Below are 17461 nucleotides of genomic sequence, written 5' to 3'. Positions count from 1 at the left end.
GGGGAGGATGAGGATGACAACGAGGATGACCTAGATGACCAGGACGATGACGAGGACAACGAGGAGGATGATGAGGAGGACGACGAGGACGACGAGGAGGAAGATGATGAGGACGATGATAAGGGTGACAAGGATGAGGTTGACAAGGATGGCGAGGACAACGAGGATGATGTGGAGGACGATGTGGAGGACAACAAGGACAACATGGAGGACGATGAGGACGACGGGGACAACGAGGACGACCAAGACGATGAGGACCAAGAGGACCAGGACGACCAGGATGGGGAGGAGGTGAAGGTGGAGGAGGAGGAGGAGGAGGAGGAGGAGGAGGAGGAGGAGGAGGAGGAGGAGGAGGTGGAGGAGGACGACAATGACGATGGGCATGACGAGGACGACGACGAGGACGACGAGGATGACAATGATGACGGGGATGACGAGGACAACGACGAGGACGACGAGGATGACGAGGACAACGAGGACAACGACGGGGACGACGGGGATGACAAGGACGACGAGAACGACAATGAGGACGATGAGGACCAGGACCAGGAGGACCAGGAGGAGGAGGACAAGGAGTACGACGACGAGGTCGACGTGGACGAGGAGGAGGACGAGGAGGCGGACGAGGAGGCGGACAAGGAGGAGGACGAGGAGGAGGACGAGGACTAGGAGGATTAAGAAATTGATGAAAAGGATGACGAGGAGGACCAGCAGGAGGACCAGCAGGAGGACAAGAAGGATGAGGAGGACGGGAGTATGGGGAGGAGGAAATAACAGACAATTTAAGGCACCTCATGACCATTTCTAAAAGTTTTTGCCAATATACCTTCTGCTCTTTGCTCCTGGGCAGGGATGGCTGATAAAGCCACCATTCCCACAGCTAACTTTTCAAGGCCAGTCTCTTTCTCTTCAAGTCTGTCTCCAGTATAACAGACAATGGATACTTGCAGCCTTTCTCAGGGTAAGATGCATTTACAAATACCTCATAGTTTTTCCTTTAAAGCACTACCGCTGATATCCCACATTTTTGCCAGTACACTTCCCACATGCTTCAGCCACAGGTGCTAGAGTTGGAGCTGTGTACATTAATTCTGCAATGACACTTGCCTTCCACTTGCCTTAAGAATGGAACATCATTCTTTGTCTTGTCAGCTTCTGTCACTTCTTGATCCCCTTCCATAAGGTCAATAATAAAAATTCATGAAATCTGACATTTTATTCTTTTCAATGATGGAGGCATTTTCTGAGGAAGGTCAGAGTTTGAATTTCCTGTTTTAGACTTATCTGAGGGTTTGGTCAGGGAAAGGTTCATTTTTCACTTCCACAAATCACTGCAAAGACAGTGGCCCCTTTTTGATCTTGGTGAGCTCCTCTCACTTTACATATTTAACCACACCAGAAACAAACAAGGAGCTTTCACATTAAAATAAATGTCTTTGACACGTAGCAGTGCCATCAATAGATGCCCTAAAGATGGAAGATTCACCCTGAGTCTAACAGTTGTCATTTCTCTGAGGGTCATTCTGTTTGAAGCGTGAATAACTTTGTTGCATTCATGTCACTTTAGGCACAGGAGTAACACAGTGACTTTGTCTATCACTGCTGTAACCATCACAACATATAGTCATTGTTTCTGCAACCTTGCAACCAAATTGATCAGTTATACTCAGCAGAATAGATTTTTCAGAAGTTGAAAATTGAATGAACTGGTTTTTGAATATGTTTTGGTGCCTTATTACCCCACAATGAAGCATGATAAGCAGAATAAGGCCATATATGATTAGTCAAAAGACAGAGTGAGTATGCAGAATAAAATCTATAGGATTTGGATTTCAATTTTTAAAACAGGTTTTCAGCCTCTTATTTAAAGACTTATTTTCCAATAGACTTAAAACATTTTATGAAAAATTGTCAGAAAACAACAAAATGAGATTAGTCTGCTATGGATAAGCTTGTGTGGGTAAGGAATACAAACTAAACTCCCTTCAATATGCTGTGCAGATGCCATGGGATCACTTTTCATCTCTGATTTAATGACATAACTGCCCAGAACGATTACAAATAATAGGTAATACCATAACATCGAGTTTCTATCTACTGATGGCCCAGGGTTTTAACTTAGGATCAGGTTCTAGTACCTGGCCAAGAATTAGGAGTGGGATAGCTATCACTGCCCTTTGTACTAGCAAACACTCTTAGGTCAGACTGCACACTGCTCAGGGTGATGATCCCAGTGAGGCAGACAGAGGCTTTTACTTCTTTACATGACAGAGGGATGGGCCAGAACCAGCTTTGTAAAAAACAGTTTTCTTTTCCCCTTACAGGAGCTGTGTAAAATCTGAACTTCTATTTTCTTCATAACAGAAGTTCACAAGAAATTATTCATTCTATGTACATTAATCTCCCATGCCTCATGTAGAGGTGAGACAAATCAGCTTTTATAGGTCATTATATTTCTATAAGGATTACTGCATTTTCCTGACTGACTACTTGGCACTTTTATTGCTTGCTATTTGCCTAATTTGATTAACTCTCCAACTCTTTAAAACTCTTTTTAACATTTGTAGCTCACTTAATGATACAGGGTTCTGTTTTATTTTTCACAAAGCAGAGAAACTGAATGCCTCTCTTTATCTGAGACTCATGCTAAACCTGCTCAGCATACTGAGCAAAATACCTCTGAATTCTTTCATCCTGTGCCATGCATGAAAATCTTATCCTGCACTTTAATTTTCAGATCTCTGTTAAATTTTAAATATGAAATACATCACATGAAAAAGACAAACGAGAATTATAGTCCTGGCACAGCAAAGTTTTTATATGTGCATAATATTACTAGTTTATTTGTGTCCTTGCTTAAATACTAGCAGGTTATAGGTCTATATTTCAATCAAGAATACACCACAATAACTCTTCAGAACTCTTCTTTTGCACAGAAAAACACCACTGGAAATGTCTTATTATGCAGTAGACATGTAAATTTATAGAAGAAAATCTAACTAATAGTAAGAAATACCATGAAGAAAAGTGAGCACAGAGATAGGGAACATGTCATGCCATGCCACGTGCACTGAGAGATAAGAGATCTCAGTCTCACACGGGCCTGTCATCTCACCAATCTGCTTAGTTTGCTCATTTCTTTGTCCATGAGAGAGGGTATAAAGGTTATACTCTGTAGAAAGAAGCCTTGTTAATTCTAGCCTCAGTAGTACAGGAGTCTGACACACAAGAAGTTGATTTACTAGGCACAGGGTTTACATCCAGAGGTCCCATTACAATGCAGCTGAGAACAGCTTCCCTTAGCTTGTCCTGTACTATAAACTATGAATCTGAAATTCATGGCGGGTGAATTCTGGTAAGAATTATCTGCTGCACTCAATTATTCATTCTTTATTGATGGGAAGTAGAGTGGACACTGGTTCATCAAAAGGAAAAGGAAGCCATTGTCAAGTTTTTCCAGGATCTGTTGGCAACTCCTAGTTATGTTTCTTCTGTCTTTACATCCTTAATATTTAAAGCCATCATTTCTTATAAGCTTGCTAAGTAGCAGCTTCTCAGTGACAATTGCATTCTAATGATTCAGTTCAGACTTAAATATTTAAACAATGCTTTAAACACAGTTGTTCTTGGGGCTTGATCCCATAAAACTCAAGCAGACAGTATTGCCTATCCAGTAGAAAAGCCAAGAAAAGTTAATAAGCAGGAGGACTCAAACCCACACTAATAAAGCCATTGCTGTCTACCCCACCAAAGGCCAGAAGCATATATAAAAGAGTTCTTGGTTTACCTGCCTCATTAGGTGACTGAGCAAATTTAGGAGACTATTTATAAAGACGGTAGCCAGAAGGGCTTGATTCCTTGTTTCTGCAATAGCCACCAGGTGATTATACCTGAGAACATAATACATTTAACTGTAGTTACTTTCAATACCCTTTTAGCTCAAGACTCATTCTTTCCACAAAGGTTACAGAGACAGCTCAGGAAATTACTTCTGCAATACATCTTTCAAATTTTTAAGCAGCATCCTTACCTAAGGCAGTACTTCCATCTCATTTCATGTGTTTGTGAAGGAAGGAGAAGGCAGGATACGGCCTTGAAACCTGTGGCAATGGGGAATAAAGATACATATAACTCACCATACAGCTGAAGAAGATAGTTTTATTGTAGCAAACCAGGTCTTTTTATACTTTAAACTCAACAGAACTTAACTGAGCCTTAACAGAACTCAACTGAAGCCTTATTGAGAAAGGCACTCATTGGCTGCTGCAGCTGCAGTGTCATTGCTCACTCACCCCTGCATCCAGCCAGTTTCATGTTCATATGGTCCTGGCATCTCCCCAACCAATCACTGCCTCACTACCAAACAGCACACAACTGACATTCACCTGGCTCTAACCAGCTCTCTACCGAGACTGCAACCTATCCCGAGTGCCTTTCTGTGAACAGAGTTTAACAATTTTATTATATTTAACAAAGGTAAAAAATAGTCTTATCTCCCACAGAAACCCATGGCTTTTCACACTTCCTGTGAAATTTTCAAATTTGCCTTCCATAATTTGCATGTTTTCTAACAAATTTTGTTGGCAGAAATGAGAAATAAAAATTCCTGACAGTTACAGCCCTGCTGTGTGTCATGGACATTACAAAGCACAGTGAAGCACTGCAGAAAAAACACAGTCATTTGTCTCTCAAAACAAGCATTTGGGATGACTGGGAAATGAAGGTGCAAATATGGATTTGTTACATTCTCTTGAAGATTCGTTCCTTTGCATATGTGCACGTGGCACACACAAGGCACAAACAAACATGAGCAAGCAAGCTTTGCCCACAGCCCAAGAGAAGTGCTCTGCCAAGGTACATTTTAGGGCTGGGTCTATGACAGTGTCTTATGCTTATCAGCCCTTACAGACCTGGGCTTAGCACCATGCTAATCAAAGCAATATGGCTCATATAAATATTGTTAACAAGTGAGACTGCAGTTTGGTAGTAAAAAGTGATTGAATGTTAGTCATATGTTTCTAGGTTAGCCGTGCCAGTTCAGGAGCTTCCAGCTCAGCAGCTTTAGATAAATTATCAGTATTGCCATTTGTTGATTTCTTTATCTTCTGCATCCTCACCAGTGCCAGTTTCTGTCAGGAAACATTGATTTTCACATCCTCACAATGTTTAACTTTGGGGTTGTTGAGTCGTGCTGGTCTCAACACCACAAGCAAAGTGGCTCCTCTCTTCACCCATCACTGATATCTTTGAGCTGAACCATTTAGGCACAGCATTCTGCTACACTGATTCGTTAGTGTTTGGCTGATTAGTGAATAGAAAACTTGTGAAGTTCATAATCAATGTGCACCTCATACTTCAGAAGCAGGAACCTAAAAATAATTCATTTCAATCTGGCTGTGCAGACACAAGGAATATAGCCTAGCAATATTCATCCACACTATGTATAGGTTTTGAGCACACTATAATTTCAGTAGAAACACCTAGACAGAAATATGAAAAATTAGAAAACATGAAGTGACACATCCAATTATTTTAGAATCTGATTATATGTAGCATAAAAATACATCAGATTTAGTGATCTTTGGCACAAGTCCTCCCCTCTTTCCATAAGCTATCATAAATACCTGTAATTTTATCAGAAGTTCACATGGCCTTAGATTCCTGGTGTTTACAAGTGTAAAAAATCTTTTATGTAATTTTAGTAGCTAAAAGCTACTTACCTGAAATTGAGCATGACTAGGCTATCATCAGGTAACTTAAACAGTATTAGGTTCTTGTTTTTAAGCACCTGAGCTGAGCCCTACCTGTCAAAGGTGCCATACACATATTTCACATCTTCCTCCCCACTTACCAGAAGCTTAATTTCATATTTAGGATTATCCATCTCTCTTACATTGCGTACAGATTAGGACAGGTTTCTCAGATAATAGTATGAACTACTTACTTTTATTTCCCACACAAGTGAAGAATTAGTATTTTTGGTACCTCATATTGATTTCATAAGTAGTTTGCAAATTTTCTTTATGAATTTTTCTGCAAGATATTTTCTTCTGATTCTAATAAATGCTAATAGAAACGAATGTGTGTAATGCTAATGCTACATAAGAATCAAGTCTCGTGTCTTTTGAATTTATCATTTAAAATGGCAAGTACTTCACACTACTGTTCAGGTCTCTTTCAGCATTGTGCGTGAATAAGAAGGGCAGGAAACCTAATCTAATCACTCATGATGAGTATGAGAACAAGTATTTAAGTCTCTCCCAATAGCTGGCATCATTTTCTTTATAAATCTATTTACATTATGACAGACATGACAGTGGATTTTCACTTTTCATCATTGTTAAGGGATGGTGGCAGCAGTGTTGAAGAGAGGTGAATAATGTAATAGTTAGTCCACAAATAATGCAGCCTGACAAATGCTGGTGACAAATCTCAGAGTCTGGAAATGTGCTTCACATTGGCATGCAGGAGAGTCACTGTTTCGCTGAAGGTTATCCAAGCACTTCTGAAGCTCTGCTCTGGAAATCATGAATACTGGTTTAAAGGACAGATGCCTCCCAAGGAAGGTGGGAACCTCCCTTGGAATGGGAAATGTGAACCCCTTCCCTCCAAATTATTATAACTTTGAAATTACAGGGCTTTCAGGCAAAGTTATGGGAAAAGGAATAACAGTTATTTACTAGTATGTACGTATATAACAACGCCAACAAACAGCAGCAGTGGCAGCAATCACAAACAAAACCAGAACCCCCATAACAGCCCTCTCTGGCTGCAGGCACGTTCCCTTGGGTGCAGTTCCGCTCACAGCCGGCAGGGGCGCTGCTGGCTCCCGGCTGGGCAGAGTGGGTGCGATGAGTCCCCCGCGGCTGCAGGGGGCGCTGTGGCGCGGGCTCAGCCACCTCTCTCCACAAGGAAAGGGTGGGCAGGCAGGAGAGAGACAGGGAGAAGGGGCTTTCCTTTGCAAACCCACAGGGACAGCTGGTCTCACAGCCACTCGGGAAACTGCATGGACTGCAGCAGGAACCTTAGAGCAATGGGCTGGAACAGCAGAGGCGAGCACACCCAGGGTGACAATCAAAATGTAGCAGAACCTCACAGCCTAGCAGGAGCCGTGAGCGTGGGGCAGACAAGGGATGTTGAGTTAAAGTCTAGCAGAAAACCTAAAGCAGCAGCAGAAAAACCAGCCGGGTTGGGTGGGGCGTCACTCCCCTGGATAGCTCACTTGGCCCTGGCTGGTCCAGAGGTCGGGCTGTGCAGAGGGGTGGCACAGTGGGGCATGGCAGGTTCTGGGTGCCCCTCACATCCCAGCTCTGGTGGGATCCCAGGCTGGGTCTCACACATCCCAATACTCCCAGAGCCAGGCAGGGCTGGGGCAGAGGGCAATGACCATTCCAGACACAAGAAAGAAAACCAACTACCAAAATGGATATCGGATAAAAACCGTCCCCAAGACATCATGAAAACCAAGCTTCTTTCCAGACAGCTAGTGCTTCTCAAATTTATCTGCACAGAAAAGGCAGAAATAGTTCTTTCTTAAAACTGGCACTCATAGATGAAATACTAATTATAATTTTAATTTTTATTTAGTAAATGTCAGATACAATTTATATGGCTTGTAAAATAACTGCAGGTGGGACCCAGCACTGGACTATGCTTTACACAACAGGGCTGCTCCACAAAACGAGACCAAGAACACACTGTCAAGGTCAGTTTATTGTGTGCAAACCCATTCCTAACTAGGCTGTCAAGAGATAAATGCAGAAGAAGATGTGGTAACACTTCAGTGGTTTTTAACTTCTTTTCCCCATGCATCTGTAAAATGTCAAGGAGATTGTAGAAACCTATCCAGTAAATTCTCCTTCTGCTAAGCTGCTCTTGTTTCCATAGCAGTTCCAATTCCCTGCTGTGTGGCAGGAGGCTGCTTATATTCTCTGCTCTCTTACTCCTGCCTTGAGAGCAGTTACAAAGATGTTGACGTGAAGAACGTGTAGAAGAGAATCAAGTTATGCCATCTCTGAATGGGGTCTGGCTGTCATGCCAGCTACTGCTCACCAAGGCAATTAAATGAGGTGCAACTTCTTTCCTCAAAATTAGGTGACATATTTGAGGCTTGAATGATAGCCAGACACAGTCTCTCCATTGCTTTCAGACAGAGATAGTGATATCAGCCAAACCCCTGACACAGCTCTGAATATTTACTGCCTCTTTAATAAACTGATGGGAAGTTCTGCATGCATTACAGAGTGCTCAGGGCTTGGGTTTAATGGAATTTGATTGAAAAAGTGGGGGTTTAACTTTCTTCCGTTGAAACATTGAATAATAGTATGTATGCTGATAAAAAGAATTGTAGAAATGCCTCTGAAGCAGAAGAATACTTTTCTATAATATGTAACTACTTGACAATCCAAATAACCTCTACTTGCCCTAATTTATAAGAAAAAGAAAGAATCCAGGAAAGTTATTGAGAAGATCAGTCATGCCAATCAATAGTCACATATATTGTTGGCATCAACTCCAGTTTAAACATCTCACTCACTTCTAAAATTAATTCATGTACTAACACTGGAGTGTAACACTGAGCTGCATATTCAAAGTTTCTCAAATCTTTGTTATTTACATTAAAATATAACTGAGTCTTTCTAAGGCAGTCAGGTGCCACAACTGGAGAAGAACTCCAGAACTGATGAATTGCTTGGTGTCCAGATAGCTCACTAAGCAGATGAGCATAGGGAATTTTTCCCTTCTTCCTTATCCCTCAGAAAGTTTAGCACTAGAATGTGTGTCAAGACAGACATTTTTCTCCCTGCTGCGTGAATGTACCAGTCCACTATTTTGCAGCTCTTCAAAACTGAGGTGTTAGCACTGATGCTTCCTTAAAGAAAAATGAAACCCAAAGTTATGTCTTTTTCACAAGGGGTGGAGGGGGGACACCGCTCCTGGTTCAGCCAGGTTGAGCATGGCACAATGGACAGCCCAGAGATATCCCTGGAATGCATCAGACCGTGGGCAGCATCCAAAGATGAGGGGGTGTGGTTAACATGGCATTTTATGAGTTTTACCTGGGGTAGGTGTCCAATCGTGGTTACAGGGCAGGGGCTTGACCTTATAAGTCTAAGGTCTTGAACCAATGGGGCTTACTCTATCAGCATCTTCCTGACATCCTACCTCCCAGGGTCTCAGATTTATCCCTCCATGTGGGGTATCTAGGCTAAGCTTTGATCTGTCACAAGTAATTTGGCTTCCACATTTCTTCACTGAAGAAAAGGAGAGAATCAGAAATTTAATGAGTGCAGGTACAGGAAAGAACCCACAATAATCACCAAGCCTGGGATTTATGCTTTCAAAATATTCTTAATTTGTAATGCAATTAAGAAATTAATATTTAGCATTCACTGTTCTTCTTGTTTACAAGTGACTTTATTAGCTTGCTCTCAAAACCAGAATTTTTGTTATTTTGCAGCGGAAAATGGTTACAAACACAGGTCACAGTGTGCTTTAGTGATTAAAAGCTGGGCAGACGGCTGCACAGAGAAGTAACCACAACTTACAGGCAAGAATTGACAATTAGCTGAGTGCTGATAGAGTTTCTGACCCTTATGGTCTGCTGTTTAACCATTCTGAGCTGATCATTTCAGAATAAAAAGCAGCTATAAAAAGGGAATTACATCAGACTACAAAGCCAGCCAGTCAGCCTTCATCATTCTATTCTTGTTTGCACCAGCTGAAGATCCAGCTGTTGATTTTAGCTCCTTTTCAAGTTTTCAAAGACTTCACTACTTGTTTTATTTTGGCCACAAGCCCAGATCTAGCTTTAGGGAAATGAGGTTATTTTCCAGTCTCTACCAGCACAAAAGTTTCAAAGCTTGGGTGTTGTATTGAATAAATTTTGCTATACTTCTGGAGCAATGAGAGCAGTGCTAAGAACATATGTGAAGTCATTAAGGCTCTACTTCACCATCCCAAAGTCTACTTCCACAGATGTCCTGACAAAGGCATTGCAGTAGCCATTATAGAATATTTCAATAAAAAGAATGAACTTTCTTTCCTCAAAACTGTTCCACTGCAAACTAAGACAGGATTAGACAATCACAAAAGTCTTTGGACCCTACAAAACAATGCCAGAGTCAGTGCATGAGTAGCAGGTAAAGATGAGGTTCTCCATTAAGCTTGGAGTCACCCGCTGTGGGTCTGGAATTACCAGACTTGCTCAAGTCTATGTCAGGTTTGGCTGACTTGAAAATTTGGTACTGACTCAACACTAGGAAGATTTCAGCAACTGAAGATTTAAATGTTTATTGGCAAACTTGGATATTTTGGCTATGTAAAGCAAATCAATTGCTTTATCTGTAAGGAGCTACAAGAAGACTCTCAAGAATTTGTCACTTGACCTTTCTTTTTCATAGCAGAAACTCATCATATATCACTTTTATAATTACTGAATAGCACATACACAATCTGCATAACTATGGAGTTCCTTTTCCTGATTTCTTTCTTCAGTAAACCTCCTAATGTATTGTAAACATTTTTTAATGAGAAAGGAGAAATTATTTTCTCTTTATCTTTTGGAGTACAAAATAAAGAATAATTCTGTAACAGAGCAACACAAGTGAATTTTTCAAAAATCATCTGAGAACTGTAAGAGAGAACTTCTGAGAACTTCAAAATGAGAAGTGATGAAAAAAATCACATGGCATGATTTTTTTCATTAGAAGGGACCATTTTGCTGGAAGAAAGACTTTTCAGGAAAACACATCAAGTTTTGTGAAAAGCTTAATGCATACATTGATTTTCTCATTTCATTTCAACAATGACATTTTGTTGCAACCAAGTAAAAATATTTATTTAACATGGTTATTTTGTCAGCTCCATTAAAGTGCTTATTTTTGCATATATAATTTAACATTCTTTTTAATATTTGCAGAAGTTTCATTAACTCTGTCAAATAGTATCTTTAGTGGCTTTATTGGAAAGTGTTCCACGGTCTCCCAAATGACATTCCACGGCTCAAACTGTACCATAGATAGGGCTCATACCCAAATGTGCACTGCTCTCCAATCTATCTGCATATAGTTTGACACCCTGACTTGATTTTCTCTTTGGACAATTTAGGGAGGGCAAAGAAGTGGCCACTTGTTTTCTAATTAGAATAATTATCCTTAGTATATTAATATGACCTATTTAGTTTCCTTAAGATGATTTGGGCCATAGGACCTGAAGAAATCATGGCTAGTTTGGGTTATAAACACAATCAAATAAAATCTTAAAAGATTTTATTTTTAAAAGATTTTAAAATTAAAAATCTTAAAACTGTGGGGTGCACAATCAAATGCATTATATATGATTTATTGCATTGTCAAAAAAATTCAATATTTCCAACACAGAAGAAATTTTAAAGTACCCAAAAAGACCAGCATACAACCAAACTGAAAAGTTATGCTGAAGCCCAAAATTTACTTGACCCCCTAGAAAAAACAAACGCCAAAGTGAGTGCCTTCATACATTTAAGGTCCTGGGCTTTGTCCAGGAACTCATTCAGGTGTTGGATTTTATAATTATGCTGGTTTAGATTTGGCAGCACTTCTATCTGTGAATTACGTGTGACATGAACAGAGGCTTGGGAGAACTAAAGTGAGAGTTTTATACCATACCGTGAATGAAACACGCTTATTCTGCTTTCACATTATGCTCAAGTAACACAGAAACCCAGCCAATTCCTGATTTGGGTTCATAGCAGTGTTTCCTTGCTTTTCTATTCAGTTTCAGTGGTGCAGCTTCCACTCCTGATCTGCACTGGGTAAAAGTGCAGAAACAGTACCTGTAGATTGGCTGAAGCTATCTGCAGAGAACTCTTTGCTTTGGGAGGACAATGCTGACTGATGGGTGTGTGGAGAGACTCCTGGAGGCACTGGTGGTGTTGGATCTGGCACCATGAGGCAATTGCCCTCTAAGTCAGGATTCCACACAGGGCTGGGCAGGGCATGACCTGCAATACATTTGGGGCCTTGACCAATTTGCTAGATTAATCCATACTGGGAAAAAAATCCTGTAGTTATCAGGGAAGGGTTAAGGAAACAATATATACTCAGCTTCTAGAAAAATCAAAATTTCTTGATGAATTAGCTTTTTTTAACCCTGATGAACATTAGCCTTATGAAATTGCTGTCTCTAGTTTTATATGCATTCAAATCAGTTCCCATTGTTAATGAAGCAGAAATGCAAAGAACAATACATAAATTTGGAGACTTTGTATGTTTGTGCCCCAGCAATAATAAACAAAATGTATAAAAAGGGTTTCCATTATACTTTACTTGATATAGACATGAAAGCACACTCCTTTATATCTTGGCTGAAGTAAACATTTTGTATAAAGGGAAAGGAGAGATTGCTTGCACAGAGCCAGAGTGAAAGCATATTTTCCTTCCTTATCTGAATTCCTGAGGAAAAAAGCTGTCAGAGAGGGCAGCAGTCTTACAGAGGAAAGACCAATAGTCCCACAGGCACTGGATCCTCCTTTGGGCTTCAAAGTCAGCAGGAAGTCTTCAACCACTGTGTGTCATCCTGTTTATGCACTTCGGAGCATTGTCCTCCAGCATAACCTGGTGCTTTTCTTCTAAGATACCACTTGAAAGCACAAAGAGAACATGTAGACTATTCAAGAGCTCACTTCAGCTCTGTATTCGAGATCTCAAATGATTGGGTTCTTTTCTCATTCACTTCTCTGTCAGTTTTTCAGAGGAGATGTGAAGTAGCTTCCTGTAGGAGAAGGAAGATTACAGTCAGTCTGCAGAGTGGGATGCCTCAAAGTGCTCCTGCACACTCATCATCTGCTGCACCACATCTTAATGTCGAGTAATGACACCCAGAGCACACAGAACAAATAGTCCTCTCTCATTTCTGAGAAGAAAGTTGTACTTCTGGTACCTATCACCTAGCCTTTACATAAATAAGCACGTTGCCTTTTTGGACAAACCTCAATTAGCAGCATCAAATTGTAGAGGAAGAAACAAGGGGGGAAAGAAGTTTGTCACCAAACTAAATTCTCTCAGAATCAGTTTCTAAAAGAGAGAACAGAAACTCTTTGCACAAACGTCAGTCTCACAAACTTGCTGTTTGGTGACTCTGAAAACAAACAACAGACCAGAGGCACAGTTTTAAGCATTTGATTATAGTCCGTAACACCAGATAGTACTAGCAACCATGGTTTTACAAATTTCCTAGTCAAATTTCTAGTGAGAAATAGAAAGATGTGCTAGACAGCGTTGGAACCTTAGGTTTTAGATTTTTTTAAAACGAATTACCTAAATATAGACTGTGGCTGTTCTAGGATAATGAGGATGCAGAGAGTTTGATCTGTGTCCTGTGGTCATTTTTGAGTCAGAGCTGGGTTCGGGAAGCATCTCTTGAATATCCTTTATTCCAGGACTGACATATGCAAGCAATAGAATAAAACTGCACTTGGAATATACTAGAATATAATCCTGATTTTTCTTCCTGCAGGCCATCAGCTTAGCTGGCCTGAATGTCTGCAACTGAATACTAAAAGCTAACAGTAGTGGGAAAACAAAACACACTTGTGAAGAGGAGGTGACCCATCCATACAGCAAAATAAAATATTTATCCCCTTACTCAAAATTAATTTAAGAACTTTCATTAACTGAATCCAATCTGTTTCCAGAAACTCCTTTATAAAACACTGTAAAAAATCATGCACTCCTAGGTATGCCTGCCAGGTGCAGAGAAGGCTTCTATTTCTAATTAAATGGGACCAAATTCCATGGCAATAGGTCCACAGACATTTGTTCAACAGGAAACAAATGGAGTTCTCTTTCAGATGATATTTTATGAATTTGAAACAGCTAGAAGATAATGTATGAAAATAACCATGCTTCAAGACCGTATCTTTCTGGACATTGTTCTTTTTTACTGAGGAACCTATAGGCCAATATAGCTCACACAGGTTATGAGATACTCTTACCAGACAAGGGAAGTTATTAACAATTCGTAAGAGGTATATGAGGCAAATGGAGCAGGAGATTGCAAGTACTGATGTATCTGAATCTTCTTATTTTAAACTCCAGGTTTTACAGATGAATTTGCAATTTTTTTTCATTTTCACTGGAACAAATGTGTTTTTGCATTATGTTTCTGATATTTTTGAACAGCCTATCCTGAGGCCATAATTTGCTGGAATTGACTTCATGTTTTATGCTGAGAAATTACTGCAGAGTAATATTTTGCCTTTAGCCCTTAAAATTACAAGTCAGTTGTTCCCAGTCAGGGGTTGTGCTGGTGCTTGGCACTAGCAGTGATTTTCCATGGTGCTATCTTACATGTCACAGTGGCAGGTATTTTGTACAATTGACTTTTGTTGTAGGTTGACTGTGATTCTTACAGCACTAGAAGAAATTCAAAATGTTTTTAGGGCATTGCTGTGATATGACAAGTTTGGGTGGATGACACTAACAATCTTCACAACGAAGAAAATTGGCTCCCACTGATATTTCTCTTGGCAGAGAGCGAGAAGTTTATTATTCACTGTTTCTCCATGCTTAATGAAGAATAAAGTAAGAAAAGTCCTTTAAATTTAGAGGCTTTTGTTGCATTGTATCTCAGGAACAGCCCTGAGATACAATGCTGAGAACAAAGGGAGTTCTACATCTGCTGCAGGGTGCACTGAGGGCTCAGCTTACCCCAAGCTCACCCTGTGTAGCTGTTCACAGTGGGCAAGGCACCACTGGGAGAGCTGCCAGTCTCAGGACAGGAGTACATGAACATGTGACACATGGCATGACCATGTTCATTGAGGCAGGACATTACTTTTAAGTGAAGAAAGGCCTGATATGTATCTCTAGCCAAGGGATAGTTAGTGAGTAAGAGAGTTTGCTTCACACACTGAGAATTGTGAAAATCTTCTAATGGATGAAGGTGAGAGACTTTTCATAGAGTTCTTGAATGACAGAATGGTTTGGGTTGGAAGGGACATTAAAAATATCTAGTTTCAACATCCCTGCTGTGGGCAGGGAACCTTCTGCTAGACCAGATTACTTGGAGCCCCATTCAACCTGTCTTGAAGAGCTCCTGGGGGAGGACTCCACAATCTCTCTGGGCAACCTGTTCCTGCCTCACCACCTTCATAGTGAAGAATTTCTTGCTAATATCTAATTTAAACTATCCACCTTCAGCTTACAGCCAATCCTCCCTGTCGTAGCACTACAGACCCTATGAAAAGTCCCTCTCCAGCCTCCTTGTAAGCCTGTTTAAGTACTGAAAAGTGCTATAAGATATCCCCAAAGCCTTCTCCAGTCTGAACAGCCCCAACTCTCTGTGTTCATAGGAGAGGTGTTTCAGGCCTCTGATCAGCTTTGTGACTCTGGCCTTGTTCCAACAAGTTTTCTTTTACCTTGCTGTTGCCTCAAATGGTGTCTCTGAATTGCTCCCAGATGTAGTTTGCTGCTCCAGCTGGTGTTCCCCACTGCCACCAGCTCTTCACATCTTTCACTCTGGCCAGAAGCACTGGCCAAACCCACCAGAGTGACTCCACTACTGGGCTCCTCCAGGACTGCTGCAGCTGGCACAAACACATCCACAGACACAGGCAGATGAGCTCCAAGTGATATCCATAACTGATTAAGTTTTGATCACATAACAACCATGTATTTCCTGCTGTTTCCTTGCTTGAGGTTAATGCTTCAGAAAAACAGAGCTGCTATACTCAGTGTGGAGCTTGTTGGGAGAGTTCACACCTGGCATGTATTTCCATGGTATAGATAAATATTCTCACATATTCCATAGCCTCACACCTGAGGAACCATTTTGTCTTTTCCCTACTGGGCTCTTGCTAGAGGAGGTTTGTATTAGAATCTCCAGTCATCAGCTTTTGAGTTTACATAATTTTCTTTGAGGCCCTGGAGGCATTTAAGGAAGGGGTTTTCTATTTGTTGTCTTCCTCCAGAAGTGAGTAATTACCCTATATAGTGCAGATTTGCTGATATCCCACTCAGCTTTGGCAGGTTTGCCTCTGCAGCTGTTTTCCATTAAGGCAGAAAACACTCCTCAACTGAGCTCCCAACGTGTAACTGACCTCCTAAGGCTCATCTGATGAGAAGCAGCAGTGCCATTTATCAGAAAGTGTCAGAGCATTTTAAAGTTTTTGTTCATAAGTTTACAAGAAATTCCAGCCAATACTGTCAAAGGAAAGATGGTAGAATTCAGGTTCTTTTTGAAGCACTCCTTGGTGTAAGCCCATAGATTTCCATGAAATCCCACATCAAATTCCAGCCTTGTTCCAAATTATGCTTCTGTCAGTGGTTTTCTATGCCAATGGGGTTCTTATTAAAATGAGGGAGAGAAGATGGTTGGGAGGGGAAAGAGATAATAAGGCAAGTAAGAGCAGATTTTAGTATGGCTGGCTCTACTTTCAAACATGTACACATAATTTGTCCTGTTAATTGCATGTTGCAGTGTTGGCACACTGGAATGTCTTTTTCCCTGTGAATCCCACTGCACAAGCAATACCTGCAATTCCAACTGCACATGAAATCCCATGCCCATAGCTTTTGATATTTGTCATCCAACAGCTACATAAAATAAGGAAAATCTCTAATTATAGCCAATTAGTTTGAAGAAAGTTTTATATCTCTCCCAGGCAGTCCTCGGGCAGCAGAGTGTGACCATTTTATCAATTGTGGGGGGTAAAAGCAAACCAGAATGATTTCCAGAATGAGAAATTCCCTTTTTTATTTCCTTCCCATGGTGACAAGGTGGGGCAAAGGGTCCACATTTGCCCTTATTACAACACAATACGAACAGAAAGCAATCACAGGATCTTTTCAGTGCCCTGCTGACTTGTGATTTTCTGCCTTCTGTCATCTGAAGCAGCATGGAGCTGAAGGAGTGATCACAGCATCCTGGCACAGCATGGTCCCCTGCCCTGTATTCTCCCAACAGCAACTCTGAAAACAGATAGCAGGAGAGGAACCCTTTTAATTACATTTCAACACCGCAGGGTGGCCATAAGCTTCTGTTTTGTCTGACTGTAGCTACCTGGATCCGTCCACATTTGGAATCTGTCTGATACATGATTTCCCCAGCAGGGTATTAGGAAAGTATCAAGGGTTGTGGTGGTTGATCAACAAAGGGAAACAACTCAAAGCAATGCACAAAAGGCAAAGGACTTCTTAAGAAATTGCTGCCTGAGTAAAAAGCTATCCAGTGGCTCCTCAGACAGTGTTCAGCATTTTATGTCCTATTAGAGGCCTTGCCAGGCCAGTCAGAAAGATGGGAAAAAGTCAGCTAATTTCTTTTTTTGTAAAGACCACACATCTGACATGTGTATCCCTAATCTGGAGCTTTTCAAACCCTGAAAAGTTTGCTGCTACTTTCCTGAAGTGGGCAAATGTTTTACTTCTTTGCAGTGTTCCCAGTCAGTATATCTGAAATACGCATCTTCATTTGTGTACAT

Source organism: Prinia subflava, chromosome 3 (assembly GCF_021018805.1).
Source record: "Prinia subflava isolate CZ2003 ecotype Zambia chromosome 3, Cam_Psub_1.2, whole genome shotgun sequence".
In the NCBI taxonomy this organism is placed as follows: Eukaryota; Metazoa; Chordata; class Aves; order Passeriformes; family Cisticolidae; genus Prinia; species Prinia subflava.
This window is presented reverse-complemented; position numbering follows the sequence as displayed.